This window comes from Schistocerca serialis, chromosome 8, assembly GCF_023864345.2.
Source record: "Schistocerca serialis cubense isolate TAMUIC-IGC-003099 chromosome 8, iqSchSeri2.2, whole genome shotgun sequence".
NCBI classification, from domain to species: domain Eukaryota; kingdom Metazoa; phylum Arthropoda; class Insecta; order Orthoptera; family Acrididae; genus Schistocerca; species Schistocerca serialis.
This window is the reverse complement of record NC_064645.1, coordinates 103,262,357-103,286,004: the sequence shown is the minus strand read 5'-3', so window position 1 is coordinate 103,286,004 and position 23,648 is coordinate 103,262,357.

The following is a 23,648-nucleotide window of genomic DNA, read 5'->3' as shown; positions in this document are numbered from 1 at the left end:
GGACTGATGACCATAGATGTTAAGTCCCATAGTGCTCAGAGCCATTTGAACCATTTGCTCTAAGTTCAGGTAGAGAAACCGGTGCAGGAGATACAATCACGATGTCCTTGATGAATCCCCACAGAAAGAATCTAGTGGTGTCAAGTCTGGGGAACGTTGGGACCATGTAGTTGGCGCATCACGGCAGAACCATTGACCTGGAAAGCGGTCACTGTGAAAATCCCGGACGTCAGCCAGGTAGTGGGGTGGTGCACCATGTTGTCTGAAGCAAACATTTCGTTCTCGGTCATCCTCATCGATCTGTGGTATCAAAAATTGTTGTAAACCAGTTGATAGTTCTCTCACGGAAAAAAAGGAGCTGTACACTTTGTTCTTGCTCAATGCACAAAAAACGTTTAGTTTAGAACTGTCACGAACATGTTGCAATGTTTGATGTGGATTTTCACTGCCCCAAATGCTACAGTTATGCTATCCTTGTCACTTAAGTGAAAAGTCGACTTGTCAGAAAAGATGACTTTGTCCAAGAAATGTTCAGCCTAATGTAATCCATTAAACATATGCACACGGAACTTCTTGAGAGCAATTTTATTAGTGTCTTTAATTGCCTACACGATCGTCAGTCTGTATGGTTTCAAATACAAACGGTTTATCAACACACGCCAAATAGTCGTATGTGAGATTTGCAGTTCGTGAGACGCACTCCGGGTCTGTTTTGTAGGGCTGTTGACAAAACGTTGTCTCACTAGCTCAACGACGTCGTCAGATTTGCTCGGACGACATGATTATTTTCCATGTTTTACCGAGCATTTTGTCTCTGCGAAACATTTGTGCCACTCATAAACTGTGGGTGTACTAGGAGGATTTTTAGCGTACTTCGTGCGGAAACTACGCTGAACTGTTGTCGCCGACTTCGATTCTTCACACCAAAACACACAGCTCGCACGCTCGGGTCCAGTAAGGCAGCCATCTTTAACGCAATGGCTGCCAGCGCTCCTTACGGTGCGATTTCGGCACTACCGAACTACGCGACACAAAACTTGTATTTCACTACAAACTGACACTATAATCACCTCTGTAGGTACTATGAATTAATTTTTATGAATTTTCAAAGTTGTAAAGTCCTTTTTGAAACACTCTGTACAATGTGTTCATTTAGAATAAAGCCCCAAATAAACTGGAATAGACATACATATTCAACTACAGAGATATGTAAACAGGAAGAATATGGCACTACAGTCGGCGAAGCCTATACATAACACAACAAGTGCCTGGCGCAGTTGTTACATCGGTTACTGTTGCTACAATGGCAGGTTATCAAGATTTAAGTGAGTTTGAACGTGGTGTTATAGTCGGCGCACGAGCGATGGGACACAGTATCTCCGAGGTAGCAATGAAGCAGGGATTTTGCCGTACGACCATTTCATGAATGTACTGTGAATATCAGGAATCCGGAAAAAACATCAAATTTCCGACATCGCTGCGGGCAGAGAAAGATTCTGCAAGAACAGGACCAACGACATCTGAAGAGAATTGTTCAACGTGACAGAAGTGCAACACTTCGGCAAATTGCTGCAGATTTCAATGCTGGGCCATCAACAAATGTCAGAGTGCGAACCCGCCGGCCGCGGTGGTCTAGCGGTTCTAGGCGCGCAGTCCGGAACCGCGCGACTGCTACGGTCGCAGGTTCGAATCCTGCCTCGGGCATGGATGTGTGTGATGTCCTTAGGTTAGTTAAGTTTAAGTAGTTCTAAGTTCTAGAGGACTGATGACCACAGTAGTTAAGTCCCATAGTGCTCAGAGCCATTAGAGTGCGAACCCTTCAACGAAACATCATCGATATGGGATTTCGGAGCCGAAGGCCCACTCGTGTACCCTTGATGACTGCATGAAACTAAGCTTTACGCCTCGCCTGGGCCCATCAACATTGACATTGGACTGTTGATGACTGGAAACATGTTGCCTGATCGGATGAATTTCGTTTGCAATTGTATCAAGCGGATGGACGTGTACGGGTATGGAGATAACCTCATGGATCCATGGACTCTGCATGTCAGCAGGGAACTGTTCAAGCTGCTGGAGCCTCTGTAATGGTGTGCGGCGTATGCAGTTGGAGTGGATATGGGACCCCTGATGCGACTCTGACAGGTGACATGTATGTAAGCATCCTGCGTGGTCAACTGCATCCATTCATGTCCATTGCGCATTCCGACTGACTTGGGCAATTGCAGCAGGACAATTACGACACCCTACATATCCAGAATTTCTATATAGTGGCGCCAGGAACATTCTTCTGAGTTTAAACACTATATCTGGCCACCAGACTCCCCAGACATGAACATTATTGAGCATATCTGGGATGCCTTGCAACGTGCTCTTCAGAAGAGACCTCCACCCCTTCGTACTCTTACGGTTTTATGGAAAGTCCTGCGGGATTCATGAAGTCAGTTCCCTCCAGCACTGCTTCACAGATTAATCAAGTCCATGCCACGTCGTGTTGCTGCTCTAGCGCGTGTTCGCGGGGGACCTACACGATATTAGGCAGGTGTATCAGTTTCTTTGGCTCTTCATTGTACATTCGCATTAAGCGGTTTCATAAGCACAATACGGCGACCACACCCTCACCACGAAAACCACGAACATACTTCAAGATAACAGCCTTCGTACTTCATTGTTGGCCTTACAGATGATGCCAGGTATCTAATAGCCACAGGGTATAATCTGATTAATCATCCAAATAACTCGCTTTCAGTCATTCACTGACGTTCACTCTTTACGTCACATCAAGCTTGCCATTCACTACACTCATGTGGGGAGTGCTTGACCATAATACCCCATTCGTTTTAACTCACTATGCACAGTCATTTAATAGCTGGTCTGCTGGTAGCATTTCGGAATCACGAACAATCCTCTCCTTCATTTCACATGATTTTTTACAACGAACCCTGCCTCCCGCCTCTCCCCATGCCCATCTTTCAGTACATAAGGGCTGCCTGATCAGAATTTAGCTATGTCAGTTCCTTCGTATTTCTTCTTCACCAACAGTCGACTGTGGCACCTGTAGAAGGGTTTAAACATACCAGACGGATCTGTGACTCTGGCGACATCCAATGACCAACCCTCGTTCGAAGTCACTGAGATATCTTGGCCAACCCACTTTGCTGTTACTCCTTCTCTACTTCACTGAAAATTTCCGTACATACCTGTCAGCACTACACGTGATGGCAGACTATGTTCTCCAGGTATCCGCCAAACCCAAACCCTTCCATCGTACTGCCTTTCCTTTTATACTGTCCTTTCGTGACGTCTAATGGTGAACTCCACATCACATAGCTTTCATCAGATTGTGAACGAGTTGTTCCTAAACTCTTGAACTTTTATCCAAGATTTTGACTCTTGCAGTGGTGACAGATCACCGCAAACGCGAGAATCATTCCAAGAACCAGCGGCGTTTTACAACTAGAGACTTACCCGCATTGGCCGCGCGACAATAAATTTGCAAACGCAGGCCACACGGTCTGTCCGTCGCATCTTTCGGGGCCCAATTAGCTTAGAAATATGCACTCGATGCCACTCGCATCTGTGCCGAGGAGTGGCCTGTTTCTTTACCGCCATGTTCGGTGTGCTGCGAGACGCACAGACAGCTATTATGTCCGCGTTCGGCGAATTTACGCAGAGTAAGTTCCGGTCGTAACAGGGCTCCGCGTTCAATTAAGATTCCTCCGCTGTGGTGTGGGGCACCGGAATTAATTGCTCACAGATGCTGCCTGGATGCCTAAGACCATGCGACATGTTTTCCTCCCAAGGAGCTTGTTGCAAACTTACGGTTCGTCTGGGGTGCTACGTATTTTAAAGCTTCAGTCTTCTGCTACGCAACTTCATTATTTACATTGTTGTCGCAGCACTTCTGCTCTGAAAGCACAGCCTTCAGCTGTACTTTTGTTGTCATAATTATGCCTTTTGCTCTGCAGTTCTAACCCCATCCCAGAACTCTTACCGTCTTCCCTATTTTTCTGGCATTAGCAAGTTGCTTTTCCAAAGCAATCGTCTGTAGCATATTTTTTGTTTCACGTGATTGTTATTTCTTAACTTTTGTTAATTTGAAGTCAATTTCATGTCTTCCGTGGTACTTCTATACATTTATACTGTAGAGTGCATAGCGTACGAGGTGTGTTCAGAAAATAAATGCAATTTTGTTATTTCACGTGTTCTACAAGTCCAGTTCACGCTAGTCTTTCGTAATTGTTAAGATGATGAAAATGACAAGCGTCGTGAACGCCCCAGTGCGTCGTAAAGCACAATGAAATAGTAGTAGTAGTAGTAGAAGACGAAGAAGAAGAAGAAGAAGATCACTTTTACTAGGATGTTCGACATGTCTTCGTATCTCATACGAACAACAAAAACCAAGTACCGTAATTCACATATACATATATTTACAGTTTCGCAAGTGTAGAATAAGGAAGGGACAAATAGTCGCCCGTGGCTTTATTGTAGGAGCTAGCCTGGCGTTTGCCTGGAATAACTTAGAAAAAATACGGAAAATCTCAATCAGGATGTCTGGATGAAAACTGGAGCTTCCGAACTGCCCGACAAAAGGCCACTATGTTTAAAAAAGTGGTCCCTCAATCGGTTTACCGCTACTGGACGGTACTGTTTTACAAATAAGTTATTTAATAATAATAAAAGAATAATGCTACACTTTACACTCATTTCTATCTACCAGTCACTAACACACTACACGCTACACACCACACACTACACACACACTATATACCCATTGTTTCATAACACTACACACTCTATCAGCTGATATTAGCATCATTTTGTGCAGCGCAGCTTCCCATTTGCTAGCCTGAAAAACTAGTCAGCATCCCTCTACAAAGAGTAAGATGTTGAGCTCAGAAAGAAGACAAGGTGTTATTATTATATATATAGCATAGCTTCGGAATAATTTTTCCCGAAAAGGAAAAAAAAGAAATATAGTCTGTGTTACTTGGGGTGGTAGATATTTTATTTATCGTTATCATTATTTGCGTTGTATATCTTACCAACCCCTACTCTGGGTCAACAGGAACTTTTTAACTGTCTTATTAAATAAGTTTGTTTTAGAAATTTCTTTATCTCCATCGGTAATTCATTATACAGCCTCATGTCCTGATAGAAAGTGCTGTTTGGGTTTTATGTTTAATCTGAAGTGGTAAATGTACCGTGGAATGTAGTGGGAAAAACTAAATAAATGGCTATGAACGATCACTGAAACACAATCAGAGAAGTCGTCGATTTGTTTGACATATTAATTACCTCATATCATGAAATTATTTCGGACGTATTGAGTAACAAGCGTGTGACAGAAAAATTTGATCAAAAATTGCTGAATTTTGGACAAAAACAGCGGCGAATGTAAATTATTCAGCAGTTAGTAGACGAAAACAACAACGAAGCAGAATTATTGAAACGTTTCTTTACAGTTGCTGAAACGTGGGTTTACGGATATGAGGTCAAAACTAACGCCCAGTAGTTGCACTGGAAGCATTCTGAATCGCCAACACTGAAAAAAGTTCGGCAAATGCTGTCAAATGTGAAGGCTCCACTTACTATGTTCTTTGATTTTAACGGCACGTGCACCTTGAGTTCTTGCCACAAGGTCGAACGATCAACAAGGAGCACCACTATTAAAATTTAACGCCGCTAGCATCAGGCAATCCGAAAAAAGCCTGGATTTGTGGCTTTTGCTTCGAGATAACGCACCGGCTGACACTTCGTTGCTTGTTCGTAAATTTCTTACCAAAATAACATTATAATGACGTCCCAGCCTGCTTATCCGACGGACATGGCCCCATGTGATTTTTTTTTTCCTTGCCAAAAATAAATAAAAGCTTACAAAACTGTCGCTTTAAAAACACAAATGAACGCTGGTATAAGTGTATGATACGTAAAATCTATGAACCTTCTACCTTCTACATCTATACTCCGCGAGCCACCTTACGGTGTGTGGCGGAGGGTACTTATTGTACCACTATCTGATCCCCCCTTCCCTGTTCCATTCACGAATTGTGCGTGGGAAGAACGACTGCTTGTAAGTCTCCGTATTTGCTCTAATTTCTCGGATCTTTTCGTTGTGATCATTACGCGAGATATATGTGGGCGGTAGTAATATGTTGCCCATCTCTTCCCGGAATGTGCTCTCTCGTAATTTCGATAATAAACCTCTCCGTATTGCGTAACGCCTTTCTTGAAGTGTCCGCCACTGGAGCTTGTTCAGCATCTCCGTAACGCTCTCGCGCTGACTAAATGTCCCCATGACGAATCGCGCTGCTTTTCGCTGGATCATGTCTATCTCTTCTATTAATCCAACCTGGTAAGGGTCGCATACTGATGAGCAATACTCAAGAATCGGACGAACAAGCGTTTTGTAAGCTACTTCTTTCGTCGATGAGTCACATTTTCTTAGAATTCTTCCTATGAATCTCAACCTGGCGCCTGCTTTTCCCACTATTTGTTTTATGTGATCATTCCACTTCAGATCGCTCCGGATAGTAACTCCTAAGTATTTTACGGTCGTTACCGCTTCCAATGATTTACCACCTATGGCATTATCGTACTGGAATGGATTTCTGCCCCTATGTATGCGCATTATATTACATTTATCTACGTTTAGGGAAAGCTGCCAGCTGTCGCACCATGCATTAATCCTCTGCAGGTCCTCCTGGAGTACGTACGAGTCTTCTGATGTTGCTACTTTCTTGTAGACAACCGTGTCATCTGCAAATAGCCTCACGGAGCTACCGATGTTGTCAACTAAGTCATTTATGTATATTGTAAACAATAAAGGTCCTATCACGCTTCCCTGCGGTACTCCCGAAATTACCTCTACATCTGCAGATTTTGAACCGTTAAGAATGACATGTTGTGTTCTTTCTTCTAGGAAATCCTGAATCCAATCACAAACCTGGTCCGATATTCCGTAAGCTCGTATTTTTTTCACTAAACGTAAGTGCGGAACCGTATCAAATACCTTCCTGAAGTCCAGGAATACGGCATCAATCTGCTCGCCAGTATCTACGGCACTGTGAATTTCTTGGGCAAATAGGGCGAGCTGAGTTTCACATGATCTCTGTTTGCGGAATCCATGTTGGTTATGATGAAGGAGATTTGTATTATCTAAGAACGTCATAATACGAGAACACAAAACATGTTCCATTATTCTACAACAGATTGACGTAAGCGAAATAGACCTATAATTATTCGCATCTGATTTCTACAAATAATTCAATACCTTTTCTTGCTGACAGTACGGGTAATGTAACGATGATAAACAGAAGGCCGAAATTCTAAACCTAGCTTTCAAAAACTCGTTTACGGTAGAGGACTGCAGCTCCATTCCCCCTTTCAATTATCGAACAAACGCAAGGAGGCTGACATAGTGTTTAGTGTATCTGGGATTGTAAAACAGTTAAGATCCTTAGACGCCAGGAAGGCATTTGGCCCAGACGGTATCCCCGTAAGATTACATGTTGACTATGCTACAAATATAGTACCATTCTTAACCATCATCTATCAGAGATCATTGGAACAGCGGAAAGTTCCACGGGACTGGTAGAAGGCCCAGGTCATAGCAATCTATAAAAAGGGTAGAAAATCGGATGCACATAATTACCGGCCAATTTCACTGACATCGATTTGTTGCAGAATCATGAAACATATTTTGTGTTCAGACATAATGACCTTTCTAGACTCTGAGAAGCTCATCTGCAGAAACCAGCACGGTCTTAGGAAACAGCGGTCATGCGAGACACAGCTGGCCCCCTTTCCACCAAAAAGTGCATGATTACGGTGTATCCGATGACATATGCGGCTGGATAAAGTTTTTTAACAGACAGAGAGCTGTATGTCGTCCTGAATGGAGAGACTTCAGCAGAAAGAAGCATAACATCAGGTGCGCCCTAGGACAGCGTAATAGGTCCGTTGCTTTTTTACAATTTACGTAAACGATCTGGTTGATGGTACTGACAGCGTCATTAGACTGTTTGCCGATGATATTGTAACGTACAGGAAAGTAAATGCGTGGTATAATGACTGTCAGTTATCTCTCAATATCAGTAAGTGTAACCTACTGCGTATAACAAGGCGAAAATCCCCATTAATGTAAGAGTACAAAATAAATGCCTAGTCTTTGAAAGCGGTAACATCCGTCAAGTATCTGGGTGTGACTATTCGAAATGATCTCAAATGGAATGATCAGATTACACAAGTAACGGGTAAGGCGAACTCTAGTTTGCGGTTTATTGGTAGAATCCTGAAGCAATGCAGTCCTCCAACAAAGGAAATAGCGTACAAAATAATAGCGTGAAGTCTTAGAGTATTGTTCGTCTGTATGGGACCCTTACCAGTTGGGTCTGATTCAAGAGATTGAGAAGGTCCAAAGAAGAGCGGCAAACTTCGTGACTGGTACATTTAGCCATCGCGAGAGCGTTACAAATCTCATAGAAAGTTTGAAGTGGGACACACTTGCAGATAGACGGCACGCTAAACGGAAGGGGCTGCTCACTAAATTCCGAAACCCGATCTTCACCGAGAATGTAGAGCATATATTACTACCACCAACTTTCAGATCGCGCAATAATCACCATTCAGAGATAAGGGAAATTAGAGCTCGTGCGATCCGCGATTGGAATAGAGGGGGAAAATAAGACTTCGGCGCGAATTGTGCCCTCCGCCACACACCGCTTGGTGGCTAGCGGAGTATATATGTAGATGTAGATATCTAATGAGAATTATTTTGAAGGGGATAACATTGATACGCCTGAAGAACTGAAATTGTTTCACAAAAATTCCTATTATTTTTAACGTACCTTAAACCAGGGTTACTTTGCACCACTTTATTGTCAAAAATTTGCTTCCGACCAAAATGAGATAGTTGTAGTTAAAATTCTCATATGAAATTTATTTGTAAACCTCCAGAAGGATTTAATAACACGGTTAATCGGTCATATTTTCGAAAATAAAATTTGTTTTCTATTTATAATGAATTAAAAATGTTGCGAAATTACCCATAGGAAGGGGTTACTTCGCACCAACATGACTTTGCTATTTCTGTATGAGATGGTGCATTGTTTAACAGTCTGAGTCATACATTTTACCTTAAAATCACGAAGTAATCAACGTATTATATTTTAGGCGAAAAAAAAAACAAAGGGTCAAATTTTATAATTTTCAATGCGATAGGGTCCGCAGCTGCGATGAATTTTTTGAATGATTTCTTGAATCCTTCAGCTGCCATTTTCTTTATTTTCTGTACGATTGTACAATTTCGGCCCTAGGCCATTTTCAAGTATCTAAAACGGAAGTTTCATTCATTGGATACCTTAGGGACACTTGTGAATTTGATGTAGGAACAAGTCATACCTGTAGATATATTAGGTGCATTATAAGTTACTTTATTGATGATTTTTGGTAACAGATTGTCATATACGTCGTTGCTCCTACGACATCATGTTATGCTCATAAATTAGTTCGAGGTATTCACGCTATTTTAGAAGCACGCTACTTTCGAGCAGTTGTTGCAAAGCTCTTATATATAACGTACTTAACACTAGGAAGATTATAATTATTTTACAGAATTTTGCTACTTAACCTGCATATACTTTTGTTCTCAGTTATATTTAAGTATCGTTCATCATGGGTGTAAATATGACTGTATGTAATTTCTTTAAAATAACTTGTAAATATTTGTTCTGTTATTGTAGGAGCGCGTTATTTTTGAATAGTTGGTACAAAGATCTTATATGTCACATTTATCACAGTATTCTAATGAGATAGTACTGAGAACCACGAGAGCCTAGTAAAAACTGCTTTATGGTTGCGTGATGTTTTGCACTACAGTCATATTTATTAACGAGTGTAGCGATAATTTTGAATTCTATGCTTCTTTAACGCTTCGCCCTAAAACTGGTAGAAAGTTGTCTAGGAATTTCCCATTTCGTAGGTCTTTTTACTCATTTAAAACTTTGTTTGACTGATCTTTTAGAAGTATGTAGATTTCAATTTCTTCCATTACATTCATGACGTTTCCTTTCTGTAGCTTATGTAATATTTGAAGTGATCCATCTATATTAAGTATTTTGTGGTTGGTGTCTTTTAAGTGTGGAGCAAATGTGGATGGGTTATTGTCGCTTGTTGTCGTGTGTTCTTTAAATCATATACTAAATTTTCTTCCTGTTTGTCCAATATAAAATTTCGGGCATTCTTCATAGTTAATTTTGTAGATTCCTGTTGTAAGTTGATACAGTAAGAAAAATATGGTTAACTTGTGTGGGTTCATATCACAAATATCTATGTAAACAATTAGGCAAACCATTTCCTATAAATTTCTGGGACGGAATACAAGCCTTTCCTAGATATTTGTTTGGAAGGATTAACTCCTCCGAGTACGTCCTCCCATTGGTACTCCATAATGTCATCCCTTTCCGGCCACTTCCATGGTTTGAAGGATATTTGCATTGCCTTGATAACAACACAGTCTTCTTTAACTTTCATTATCTGCCCAGGAAATATTTCACAAATTCCCCACAAATCCTCTTTACAGGTTTCCAAACTTTCTTTTCACTGACAGCATCATCAAAATTGATTTCAGAGTCGGAATATTCTTGAAATGCTAGATCGTTGTCAATATCTTCAGAATCAGAGTCGACTATTACCTTCTTCCTGCGCTTGTTATTGGTTTTAGAAATGTTAGAGGCTGATGGTGGTGGCTGAACTTCAGTAGATGTGTAGGAAGTAGAACCATCACTTGGATGGGCAATGCTTTTACCTGCTTCTACTTGGATTCGTTTCCTGGCCCGTTTTGACCCTCCACCTGTCGTAACTATCTTTCGTTTCTCTTCTAGGTATTTACTGAAACTCGATTCTACGTCCTCTGCGTCCTCTACCTTGTTGGTAGTTCTGCTAACAGGGGTGCAACAGTACTTGCGTATATTCCGCACTTTAAGAAACCAGATTTCAGATTTGCAGCAGCATTTCTTGTTACGGTCTCTGGCAGTTCCTTCAAAAGCACTGGATAATCAGTACTTTTTATTCGATTTGGGCTGAGACGAAATACATCTCCATTTTCTCTTCAACGGTCCAAAGAAAGAAACATCTAACGGCTGTGTAAGATGAGTGCCATTGGGAGGCAGGCACACAAAATCGATTTCATTTTGCATGCATAAGCTTAGAACACCTTGCGTGATGTGAGAGGAAAAATTATCTCCTATTACCACTTTCTTCCCCTCTAACTGTTTAAGTCTTGGAAGCAACATAGGCTGGAACCAATCAAAAATGTCACAGAGTCAAAACAACCACTTGGTGTGTTGTTGTACCTCGGATCTTTCAATCCATTTTCAGTCCATGTACCCCACATATTGACAGCCTTATATACAACATACAGAGGAAGTAGTTCTCCAGCTGCATTGCCACAGTACATCAAGAAAATGCTAGTTTTTGACATGTTTCATACTATCTCTGCATATTTCATTTCTCTCTTGGTAAGTACTTTCTTCTGACCAGGATTATCATTCAAGTTCGTTTCACCATAGACCCAGATGTTCTGTCTTGGAACATCTTTCACAACTTCATTCAAGTGTCTTATTTGGTCTTGCAGAACTTGTTCACTGATTCCAGCTCCTGTTTTCTTTTATATATTTGCAGCAAAGTGGGCAGACAAACACTGATGCCTTTTCATAAAAGATTTAATCCAATCATTACCTGGCAAGTTGTTCTTGAACTGGGATATACGCCTTCCCCTGGATTGCAAATAATACTTAACAATATGTTTTAGGTCGAATACATCGATTGGGAACCCAAAATTAATTTTATAACACAATCAACAAATGTTTCTTCTTCTTGAGGTGAAAAACATGTTGGTTTTCCTGGCTCCATGGAGTGTTTACCCTTCAGTTTGGTTAGGTCACATCATAAATTTTGTTTTTGAACCCTTTGGTGGACATATCTAGATGTCAGACATGGAAAGCCCCTTCCTTTATGGAGTATCTTTTACAATACCAGCAGTCCTCTAAAACACCATAATAATAAAATTTCATTCAAACTAATATTTTGATCTTATTTGTTGTTTACAATATGTGTCAGAGACTATGTATCATAACAAGAAGATAGCTTCCCTTTTCGGTTTGCCTGAGTGATTCTGTCTACATTTCCTTGAATGTCTTCTTACGTTTATCACTCAAGGCTAGAAGAACTATTTTATGATCATGACCATCATACATATTGTTCTCATCAGCACAAGATGATACAAAGCAAAATGTAACATTTTCAGATATCAGACCACAGCCTGCAAAGCCATTCCTAACATACTATTCTGTTTGTGGTCGAGATTGCGGGCAACACACAAAGATACAGACACTGACGAGCATATAGACAGACAATACCCAATGAAGACACTTCAAGTGAAAATGGTGCAGACGGAAGTTGTCAGTAATGAGCAAACTGAATTACACAATCATAATTAATAAACATAGACTAGATAAACAATCAAATGCAGGATAGATCATACACACACAGGAATTGTGAAACACAGAGAACACTTCGTTTACAGTACATGTAAAGCAAAATTAATACTGTATCTCATTCCCCGGTATCTACCTGCAAAAGGACACTCAAAATCTGTGCACTTGAGTATTAGGTTAAAACAAATCTCTCTCCCAAAACGACCAATTAATACTTGCCTCATTTCTACTCAACGGAAAAAGACAATCTGCTGCAATCTTTAACTCTAAGAGTCTTTATAAGTGATTGATTCAGAGTGATCGGGAAGTCTCTGAATTTTACTAACCACTCAAAAATGAAAACGCTGTTTACTATGCAGTCTTAGAAGGGCGTAACAGTATAACAGTATTTCTCGAAGGTAACGTGACCGTGGGTGCAGGTCTTGACTATACATCCACTCTACCTCAGTCCGCACGATGTAGCAGATGCTGAACGATACCATGACGAAGCCGTGTTCCACCAAACAAAACCACTACTTACGTTTTAAACAGTGATCAAAATAATGTTCCAAAGTTTGCGAAAGTTGTGTATCTTATTAATTCTCCTGCCGCCAATTGCATCAAGCGACACACTGGCCTAGCTCTTACTCGTGAAAGCATTCATTATACTCGTCGAAAGTTGATTTTGTTTCCAAGGAATTGCTTCGGCTTCGTTTAATCATTTCTTCAAAAATTTTGCGCTATGTCTTGTGATTGGCTGAACGACGCTTCATGGTCGCAATCTGTCTAGGAATTTCATTCTGTAACTGCCTGCCATTAGGTGAAGTTTGAATGTTTCCGTGGCTCAGAGTCTAATACCATAGCTCGACGTTCTGTGATAAATGTCATTGAGAAAGCTTTTGACTGCGCGTCTGTATACTTGATAAGGGAAGGTTTAAATTTTACACCGGCTCCCAAGCGTTTGCCAGTGGTTGATTTTATCGGTTCTGTTGAACAGGCTGTTTCTAAACTACCCCCTGATGTTGCAGAGGACGCTAGGAGAGAGGCAAGTCGTGTTGAGTGGGGCACGTCCACCCATGAGTAATAATATCAGAGCAACTGATAGGCTTGCTTTAGATTCACTTACAGTTGATCTGGATCTTTTTTTTTTTAACCTGTGGAAAAGGGGAATGCTACCACTGTTTTGGACAAGCGGGATTACGTTCAAAACATGCAGTGTTTACTGTCTGATTCAGCGTATCGTAGGACCAGTGCTGACCGCACGAAAAGTACACTTCTGGCCATTAAAATTGCTACACCAAGAAGAAATGCAGATGATAAACTGGTATTCATTGGACAAATATACACTCCTGGAAATGGAAAAAAGAACACATTGACAGCGGTGTGTCAGACCCACCATACTTGCTCCGGACACTGCGAGAGGGCTGTACAAGCAATGATCACACGCACGGCACAGCGGACACACCAGGAACCGCGGTGTTGGCCGTCGAATGGCGCTAGCTGCGCAGCATTTGTGCACCGCCGCCGTCAGTGTCAGCCAGTTCGCCGTGGCATACGGAGCTCCAACGCAGTCTTTAACACTGCTAGCATGCCGCGACAGCGTGGACGTGAACCGTATGTGCAGTTGACGGACTTTGAGCGAGGGCGTATAGTGGGCATGCGGGAGGCCGGGTGGACGTACCGCCGAATTGCTCAACACGTGGGGCGTGCGGTCTCCACAGTACATCGATGTTGTCGCCAGTGGTCGGCGGAAGGTGCACGTGCCCGTCGACCTGGGACCGGACCGCAGCGACGCACGGATGCACGCCAAGACCGTAGGATCCTACGCAGTGCCGTAGGGGACCGCACCGCCACTTCCCAGCAAATTAGGGACACTGTTGCTCCTGGGGTATCGGCGAGGACCATTCGCAACCGTCTCCATGAAGCTGGGCTACGGTCCCGCACACCGTTAGGCCGTCTTCCGCTCACGCCCCAACATCGTGCAGCCCGCCTCCAGTGGTGTCGCGACAGGCGTGAATGGAGGGACGAATGGAGACGTGTCGTCTTCAGCGATGAGAGTCGCTTCTGCCTTGGTGCCAATGATGGTCGTATGCGTGTTTGGCGCCGTGCAGGTGAGCGCCACAATCAGGACTGCATACGACCGAGGCACACAGGGCCAACACCCGGCATCATGGTGTGGGGAGCGATCTCCTACACCACTGGTGATCGTCGAGGGGACACTGAATAGTGCACGGTACATCCAAACCGTCATCGAACCCATCGTTCTACCATTCCTAGACCTGCAAGGGAACTTGCTGTTCCAACAGGACAATGCACGTCCGCATGTATCCCGTGCCACCCAACGTGCTCTAGAAGGTGTAAGTCAACTACCCTGGCCAGCAAGATCTCCGGATCTGTCCCCCATTGAGCATGTTTGGGACTGGATGAAGCGTCGTCTCACGCGGTCTGCACGTCCAGCACGAACGCTGGTCCAACTGAGGCGCCAGGTGGAAATGGCATGGCAAGCCGTTCCACAGGACTACATCCAGCATCTCTACGATCGTCTCCATGGGAGAATAGCAGCCTGCATTGCTGCGAAAGGTGGATATACACTGTACTAGTGCCGACATTGTGCATGCTCTGTTGCCTGTGTCTATGTGCCTGTGGTTCTGTCAGTGTGATCATGTGATGTATCTGACCCCAGGAATGTGTCAATAAAGTTTCCCCTTCCTGGGACAATGAATTCACGGTGTTCTTATTTCAATTTCCAGGAGTGTATTATACTAGAACTGACATGTGATTACATTTTCACGCAATTTGGGTGCATAGATCCCGAGAAATCAGTACCCACAACAACCACCTCTGGCCGTAATAACGGCATTGATACGCCTGGGCATTTAGTCACACAGAGCTTGAATGGCGTGTACAGGTACAGCTGCCCCTGCAGCTTCAACTCGATACCGCAGTTCATCAAGAGTAGTGACTGGCGTATTGTGACGAGCCAGTTGTTCGGCCACCACTGACCTGACGTTTTCAATTGGTGAGAGATCTGGAGAATGCGCTGGCCAGGGCAGCAGTCGACATTTTCTGTATCCAGAAAGGCCCATAAAGGACCTGCAATATGCGGTCGTGTATTATCCTGCTGAAATGTAGGGTTTCGCAGGGATAGAATGAAGGTTAGAGCCACGGGTCGTAACACATCTGAAATGTAACGTCCACTGTTCAACAAGAGGTGACCGAGACGTGTAACCAATGGCACCCCAGAACATCACGCCGGGTGATACGCCAGTATGGCGATGACGAATACACTCTTCCAATGTGCGTTCACCGCGATGTCGTCAAACGCGGATGCGACCATCATGATGCTGTAAACAGAACCTGGATTCATCCGAAAAAATGACGTTTTCCTATTCGTGCACCCAGGTTCGTCGTTGAGTACACCATCGCAGATGCTCCTGTCTGTGATGCAGCGTCAAGGGTAACCGCAGCCATGGTCTCCGAGCTTATAGTCCATGCTGCTGCAAACGTCGTCGAACTGTTCGTGCAGATGGTTGTTGTCTTGCAAACGTCCCCATCTGTTGACTCAGGGATCGAGACGTGGCTGCAAGACCCGTTACAGCCATGCGGATAAGATGCCTGTCATCTCGACTGCTAGTGATACGAGGCCGTTGGGATCCAGCACGGCGATCCGTATTACCCTCCTGAACCCACCGATTCCATATTCTGCAAACAGCCAACGCGAGCAGCAATGTCGCGATACGATAAACCGCAATCGCGATAGGCTACAATCCGACCTTTATCAAAGTCGGAAACATGATGGTACGCATTTCTCCTCCTTACACGAGGCATCACAACAACGTTTCACCAGGCAGCGCCAGTCAACTGCTCTTTGTGTATGAGAAATCGGTTCTAAACTTTCCTCGTGTCAGCACGTTCTAGGTGTCGCCACCGGCGCCAACCTTGTGTGAATGCTCTGAAAAGCTAATCATTTGCATATCACAGCATATTCTGTTGAGCCCTGTGGTGGGTCGGTGTGAGCACATTAAGAACTCGGCGGATTTCTTATGTCGGTTAGAGGGAATGACTTTGAATGACTCTGATATTCTAGCTAGTTCAATGTGATCTCTCTCTTCAATAGCGTTCCTCTGTCTGATGCGTTACAGTTGACTGAGGTTAGGTTTGGTGCTGAATTAACGAAACAATTTCGACATGTGTTGTCTTCCACTTAATTTTTATTCAATGGCCAGTACTATGAGCAGACATGTGGACTTAAGTGGAAAGCTCGTTGTCACCTATAATTGCCACGTTCTTTATGGAAGACTTCAAGGAACGTGCTTTGGAGTCAGCGGTCTTGACACCTGCGTGTTTTTTTTTATTGGATATGTACGCGAGACTTTTGTTGTTTTTCCTCACGGCAGTGAGAATTTGATCGACTTTTCAGAAAATTTGGATTGAATACACTAAAATATTTGTTTCACACTGGAGATGGAAAACGTCCTCCCTGCCATGATGTGTTTGTCTAGAGAAAGGGTGCTGATACGTTATGACATGCAGCTTATAGGAGCACTCCGTCTTCAGGCCACAAGTGGGCCATCGGGACCATCCGACCGCCGTGTCATCCTCAGCTGAGGATGCGGATAGGAGGCGCGTGTGGTCAGCGCACCGCTCTCCCAGTCGTTATGATGGTTTTCTTTGACCGGAGCCGCTACTATTCGGTCGAGTAGCTCCTCAGTTGGCATCACGAGGCCGAGTGCACCCCGAAAAATGACAACAGCTCATGGCGGCCCGGATGGTCACCATCCAAGTGCCGGCCACGCCCGACAGCGCTTAGCCTCGGCGATCTGACGGGAACCGGTGTATCCACTGCGGCAAGGCCATTGCCCCGTTTATAGGAGGACTACTCACATTGGACTTGCATCTGCAGGTTGACAGTTGTCACCATCAGGCTGAACGTGAGGGAGTACTTTGGCTCTCGGTTCACTGGGCCCATGTCATCTCGAAGCCTGATAGTTTGGCAGCTAGCCCATCTCGGAGTCAGCTTTCGTCAAAATGGTTACAGTGAAAGACAGGTCAGACGTGCGTGGTGCTATCAACGAACTATGCACCGGGATGAATGATGATAATACCGAGGTGACACCAACGTTTACAGCCTTTTTTGCCAAGCGCAGGGAGCATTTCGAACAGGATTGGTCGTATTTGCGGAAATATGATGTGAAGTGCTTTTTTCGACCACCATCTAACAAGGGGACCCTCCATACTGTAAATCACGAATTTTGATGCGCTTCAAATATGTTGTAGATGCACTTATCCTGAGTACCTGGCTATCCGGTTTTTTAGCGACGGGCCTTGGTTTTTGAGAAAATTGATTTTGAAGTTCATTGCGCGATTTGTATACCTGTAACATCATATATGTTTAGAGAAAGTCAGCGTAGCGCAGAGGTGTAAGTTCACGGCTACCGCGATGGAGGTACCGTGTTCGAATCCTGCTAGCGTACCCTTTCTTTTTAATATAAAATCGTCCGAATTTTTCAATTTTTTCAAAGAATATCAACAAACAGTGTAAGGTGTCCGAAATTATAGAGATGTATTCAGTTATTAATTTTTTCAAATATTCATTACGTTTGCGGTTCGCATCATATTCTCCCAATCATCATCTTCGTTGAAATCTATCAATTCACCATCAATAATGATCTGTCTTTCGGCCAAGAGATCCTGTATTGCGATACACATCTCATCGCCAATTGCAACGGAATTGGCAGAGATCACGATAGGCGGTGTATTCGTTACGAGATTCAAATCGCGGAGTAGATTTTCGGCGTATTTAATGGCATTTGTGATTTTGCCGTTTGCTTCTTCGTTCAACTCCTCTACTTGTGGATCTTCTTCTGGCTGCACTACTGCAGAAACACTTGGTTCTACCGTTTCACAGAATTTTTTTAACACACGGCACTAGTGTGTGTGTGTGTGTGTGTGTGTGTGTGTGTGTGTGTGTGTGTGTGTGTGTGTTGGGACTTATGTGCGCTCAACGTCGAGGTCATCAGCGCCCTGACACACATTAAAGGGAACGAATGTGGACAGACTTAGCAAAACCTAAGCAGACACGCAAAGAAAGCAGGAAAAGAAGGAAAATGCTAGATAAGAAAGTAAAACGTAAGGAAAACGAAAACGTAGCAGAGACGCTTTGCGAGGCAACTGACGCTGTAGTCAGATGCGAACGTAAAGGAATGCAACTCGCATCCTTATTGGCCTAGGAGCTGGGGTTCCCCTTACAGCTTACGGTATTCACGAGAGAGGAGACAATAATGGGCGGAGATCGATTTCAGCTAATACAAGAAGCGACCGTTGTACGAACATTTGAAAAAAAGTACACGAGCAGAATTCGAATACGGTACCTCCATCGCGGTAGCCGTGAACCTTTACCGCTGCGCCCCGCTGACTTGCTCGGAATATATGTAATGATACGGGTATACAAAGCGCGCGATGAACTTCAAAATCGATTTTCTCAAAAACCAAGGCCCGTCGCTAAAAATCCGGATGGCCAAGTACTCAGGGTAAGTGCCTGTACAACATATTTGAAGCACATCAAAATCCGTGATTTACTGTATGCAGGGTCCCCTTGTAAGTTCAGGATCCTTCTGGGTTCCGTAAAGGGTAATCTTGGTTTGCATAAGCCGTATGTCTACCGCATTCCTTGCAGTTGTGGCATGTTATATATTGGTCAGACTATCAAAACTGTGGAGAACCGGTGTACTGAGCACAAGCGTCACACACAGCTACAGCAGCCGAGCAAATCCTCATTGCAGAACATAGTCTTGGCACCAGTCGTCCTATGGAATCTAACAACGCGGAGATTCTAGCATGCATTTCCAGCTATTGAGATAGTGTTTTAAGGAAGCTGTTGAAATTAAATTAGTAAGTAACCTTATAATTAGAGATGGTGGTTTTTGTTCAAATTGTGTATGGAATCCTGCTCTCTGCCTCGTGAAAAAATAACTGGACGTAGTTCATTCTGCCTCACCCGACTGAGGTCGATCATGGTTCAAATGGCTCTGAGCACTATGGGACTTAACATCTGTGGTCATCAGTCCCCTAGAACTCAGAACTACTTAAACCTAACTAACCTAAGGACATCACACACATCCATGCCCGAGGCAGGATTCGAACCTGCGACCGGAGCGGTCACGCGGTTCCAGACTGAAGCGCCGGGACCGCACGGCCACACCGGCCGGCAGGTCGGTCATCTTTGGTTTTTAGTGGCGCTAGCGTTTCTACTGTATGAGCGCTATCTTTCCGAAGTTTCTCTGAAAACCGAGGTTTTATATCATGTAGGTAAAGAAAGAAGGAAGCTGTCATTAAGTCATAAACCTGAAGTCATCTTAAGTAGCCCAAAACATTACGTTCACAGCACTCATACCTCCATGGTTCATAATTATGCGGCACACGCTGAATGACACGTGATAGGTAAGATTTCAGAGTGAGAAGATGTGTAAAACTACATTGAGACTAGCGCACTGAGAATCTAATGAAACAAGAACTCTATTCCGCATCAAAGAATAACTATGCAGTTATGTTTCTTTGACATTTCACTAATCCTTCACTTTATTGACATGCACATGACACGATAACATGCCTTGCTTCTTTCCTCCTTGTACACGTGTATATGGTCTAACAATGGGCACTTACGTGTTTTGCAAACGTGAACATTGAAAATGTTGTGCACACGAGCTGAGAGCCGAAAATGCGACAGACAGGAACCAGTAGCTGTAAGCAAGCAACCGTTGGTCTCGAAGTTCCAGCTTCATTTGCTACCGATAAAAATATAGCAAAAGTGCAATAAAATGTATTACGAAAGCACTCTTTTCACATCATATCCATCTCTTGTTGGTTATTCTAGATCTATCAACTAAAACAAGTTACATTAACGAGGCCAAATGTGCCGCATTACTAGAGCAAATACGCAATCAAGAACAGAAAAACATTCGAAACTGCCTTCCTTATAGTATGTTGTTCACGGAAGCACTGTAATTTTTCGTGTTTAAAACAGCTAGTGCGTGCACACGACACAAACGATGAAGAAGAAGCAATCGCTAACAGTAGTCTGCTAATGTTTTGGGTTATTTAAGATGGCAGCAGGCCCCGTCCACTCAGGCCTCAAAACAACGTACGGCGTTAAGTCTGTAGTGCCATCTCCCTCGTTTTTTTTTTTTATCTCCATGTTTTAAATTCCCTTGCACAGCATGTACTTGCTGCAGACATGCCTTCAGAATTGCAGGGTGTGTTCGTGTCGAAATATCGGCGGTTGTCGACGTCGTCATCCGGATGCTTTCATGTAAATTATTTGAACATTAATCACACTGTACTTTGAAATGAGCATTACACTTTCCGACACAAATCGACTAACTTCTGACAATGACGGCGTCGTAATTCTTCCCAGATAGCACAGTAAGCCGGTTTCAAACTTGTTTCCAGATGTAAAGTTCAAGTTTATAAGCTTGATCAAAGCTGGAATATTCCGGCCTGTTAGTTGGATTCAAGCTTGAAACAAACATCAAAGTTGGCAAAGTTCAAGCTATATTTCAAGCTTGACTTATCAAGTTTGGCTCCAGCTGTATCTACACACGTCGAATACAGCCTGGTATTTACAGCTTGTTTTAAGCTACATAACTATTAATCTGAATTTATTGAACCTAATTAATTAAATAAATATCAGAATGGAAATGGTGTGAAAAAAAATTATCAGGACATGTATGTTTAAAAAATTTTATTTTCGAAGTGTTTAAAATTGTTTTAATTTAAAATTTAATTATTCTGAAGCCCCTCCGGCCCCAGCACACAGACCAGAGCAGGATCAAATATCGCTGACTTCTGCTGGTATAATGCTCCTGTAACGGGTAAAAGAAAATGTTAGCCATACCTAAACACAAAAAATGTAAAACGTTGAAACTGATCAACCTAAATATAATTTATGCCCCAGATTAGCAAAATAACTTCAAACTCACTGATGTAGTAAGAATCATTAACTAGTATAAACGTCACTGAGTAAGCAGCTGGTTTTGGTGACTTCATTCCAAACAGTTTTTAAAGTAATTTGAAATAACTTTTTGTTTGAAATTTTGAAAGTAAAGATGACATTTGGGTAATTTTGCGATGACTTCATGAAGAAGCCACACATCACTATTTCTAACAGTTTCAGGACCATTTAATCTGAATTATAAAGAAGCAATTACTTGGAATCATATACACCTCATACTGTAAGCTTATAAGGAAACTACCGTTTAGAAAAATGTAGACGTTTTATTCTATCCACAATTATATTTTGGTGAGTAAAACTGAATCAAAATTAAATAAAAGATGAAATCGAAATGAATCTAAGAAATTACCAGTTCAGTGGAACTGAAATGTAAAAGAACAAAAAATGTTCTCCTTGTCATATTTTAATATTGCATTTTATTAGATTTCAGCCACATTACAAATAGTCTAACAATAAAAGTAAGAAATACCAGTAGGCCTTGCAGTATTATTTCACCTAGGGAACAACAAAATTAAGAGCAACTGAAGACCAGTCAAAGCTATGTAAATAAAAAAGACTGACACCTATGTAGTGACTGGTTCTTGATGCACTTTTCCCGTTCACCATGTCATTACTATTTGTATTAGCAAAGAAACTTTTCACACTTCATGATTATTCATTCATGGTATGACACACGCAAGTATTTACAAGTAAACAAATGTAATAGGGCGATATATATAAAAAGGCGAGATTTTAAAAAGGTAAAATAACATTAAGTTTTAATCTATTGGTGCCACGTACTAGAGAGCTAGTTTAAAACGACGTCTTTTTGCTGAACAACTTTTAATATGTTTTCTTAGCTGGTAATCCATTTCACTTTCATCCAGGTTCAATTTTCTACGTAAAAGAATATGATATTTCTTTACGTTACGTAATAATATTTAACATTTGTAATATTAACGTACCACTAGAGAAAAAATGCACCAGCGTACCTGTAATACACTATATATCTTCTTCAGACCCAGTGTAGCAGTAAGGCAGGGGACGCCACACACTTTCCGAAATATTTTCCAGTATAAAACAAACTTCACAACAGTCAACAATCATCAACGAACGTCACAAAAATAAAATGGCCGTAAACCTAGCAGAGTCAGTGCAACTGCAAGGCTTATAAACGCTTGTGGCGCTTCCCTTGGACGTCTATGGAAGCTATGCTGCGCGCGCATCTGCTGTACAGCCTTCCAGGGAAATTACAGTTTATTTCAAGCTTGGGAAAATTATTTTAATTCAAGCTAAATTTTTACAGCTTGATGTAAACTGTGTAACAGGTTGATTTTTCAATCTTGAATTTTCAACTGAACCTAAACTCAATATCCACCTTGAAATAAGCTGTGTAACGGGTTGATTTTTCAATCTTGAATTTTCAGCTGAACCTAAACTCAATATCCACCTTGAAATAAGCTTGAGTGCTAGCTGGGTTCATAGAACTTTAATTGAATTGGAAATTCCTAAGCACAACACATCTACTTACTTATGACAGCACTCTGGCAGAAGTGAATTATTAGAAGGTACATTGTATTAATAGTGTTACAGTTGGGGGTAACACTCGATTCACAACAATTCCAGCAAAAGTGATGTCATTTTGACAACCGCATGATCGGCTGTCGACTTTGTGACAAGGAAAAATATGAATGTTATTGCTCCTCGATTCATTTGAAGCAATTTAAGCTGCACGCTTAGGTTCTTGCCTAACCACACATTCGGAAATCGCTAAATGTTTATTTCAGCCTTCGATCTAATATCAGAAATAACTTAAAGAACAATGAATGTTGTAGGGCATACTTGTATTAAGAGGGTCACTCCAAAAGAAATGCACACTATTTTTGTAAAAATACAGTTTTCATTCTGCATGTGTGAAAGTTTTACAGTGTGTAGATACATCCTCCCCGCTTGTTTTCAGACTGAATTCAACCTTTTCCCGTGAGTGGCGCCGTCACAGCATATCTTCAAGATGGCTGCTACACTTGACGTTCGTCAGAGGCAACGTGCGAATTCCTGTGCTGTGAAAACGAGACAAAAGGAAACATCCACAAGAGGTTCAAAAAGGTGTATGGAGATGCTGCTGCCGATCACAGTACAGTTAGTTGGTGGGCAAGCAGGTTACGTAATGAAAGCGGGCACGG